This window comes from Bos mutus, chromosome 8 (genome assembly GCF_027580195.1).
Source record: "Bos mutus isolate GX-2022 chromosome 8, NWIPB_WYAK_1.1, whole genome shotgun sequence".
Lineage (NCBI taxonomy): Eukaryota > Metazoa > Chordata > Mammalia > Artiodactyla > Bovidae > Bos > Bos mutus.
In genome coordinates, this window is record NC_091624.1 from 33667100 (window position 1) to 33668884 (window position 1785).

General features: G+C 37.8%; 1 pseudogene; it reads right to left on the reverse strand.

The window, feature by feature from the left end:
- Positions 1-480: 480 nt before the first annotated feature.
- Positions 481-1540, reverse strand: LOC102269410 (programmed cell death protein 10 pseudogene; annotated as a pseudogene).
- Positions 1541-1785: the final 245 nt, after the last annotated feature.

Sequence of the window (1785 nt, forward strand, 5' to 3'; positions counted from 1 at the left end):
CCTGGAAAATCCCATGGATGGAGGAGCCTGCTAGGCTACAGTCTATGGGGTTGCGAAGAGTTGGACACGACTGAACGACTTCACTTTCACTTTTTACTTTCATGCACTGGAGAAGAAAATGGCAACCCACTCCAATGTTCTTGCCTGGAGAATCCCAGGACAGAAGCCCGGGGGCTGCCGTCTATGGGGTCCCACAGAGTCGGACACAACTGATGTGACTTAGCAGCAGCAGCAGATGTTACACCAAGTTGTCTTGGTCTTCTGATCATATATATATTCACATATATATATATATATGCATTTTTTCAAGTAAAGAAATGTTTAACAGACGTAAACTATTTATTGAATATTTGCCACCAAATATTGTTAAATACATTATCTTGCAGCATATCACTTTCAGGTTAAAATGTCAGAAACAAATACCAATATTTACAATTCTTTTAAAGAACGTTATATAATGACACACTAAGGCATAAATTCTTTTGGCTTATAATTCTTAAAAGAATGATAATAGCAAAAGTGATGCAAAATCTTCAGTGTGAGATTATGATTAAGCTACATTTTACAAAAATGTGGTGTAAGATGGCAATAATCCCATTCAACATCCTGGGTTATTAGATCCCTTCAGGAGGGACTGATAATTTATACAGTCAAACTTTAAAATTTACAGATAAAGGCAGTCCAATGATGCCACTGAGAAGTATGTCTCTTAACATATACAACTCTCAGGCCACAGTTTTGAAGGTCTGAAGTATCAAGTTGGTTTGATGATTTAGTCTGTTGGCACTTATGAAAACATTTATTGCCTTGCCATCTTTAAAATAAGTTTTCAGAGTATAACTGAAACTTTTGGAGTACTTTACGAATTCTTTCTTTTGGTGTTCAAGTGCCCTGCGGTTCTGGTATTGATATTTCTTGAAGACATTGTTTACTGTATCAAGAAGTTCTTTTACTGCACTAGCTATATCCTTGATTGTCTGCAGAAACCTCACTCTGTTGTTGATCTCATCTGGGATCTTACTGAGAATTTGTTTAAGTCCTTGTGCCTTTTCGTTTAGGTCCTGAAATTCTGGCTTTGATGGTTCAATCATATACTCTTCTACATCACCAGCTGTCATTTGAAGAAGGGATTCTGTGAAGTTGACTTCTACACTTTTTTCCCTCTAAAATTCTCATAATTATGTCTTGTGTGAGTCCTAGATTTTCTTTTTCAGCCTTAATGAAAGCTGCTCTCAATGTCTGAGCTGCAGACAGATTTACTCGTTCTAGCTCATTAAACACAGGATACATGACTGCATAGAGGGGCAGAGAAACCATAGAAGTGGTCTCAGCTTCATTCTTCATCTCTTCCATTGTCATCCTCACTCAAAAGCCAACTACAGTAGAAAAAGCAGTGCTAAAATGCAGAGGAATCTTCATTCACAGCAGTCTTTCTTCTCTTTTTTGCGATAAAAGAATAAAGCACAAAACATATACTGACCGGTTACTGAGGTACTGACTTCACTTGCCACCTTTGAAGCCCTTTTCAACTCCCTGATCAATTCACTCTGGTGATGCCGGACAGACCCTAGAGGAACCCTAAAATTGACATTTCTGAATGTATAAGTGGGAGATGGTGGTGAAGGATAGAGAAACCTGGTGTGCTGCAGTCCATGGGGTCTCAAAGAATCAGACGTGACTGAGCAATCAAATAACAGCATGTAAGGGTAATCAACATGGACATCTATTGTCTTGAATAAACTAAGACACTGATTTAGATCTTTTATAACTTAAGTTTTTAAGTAA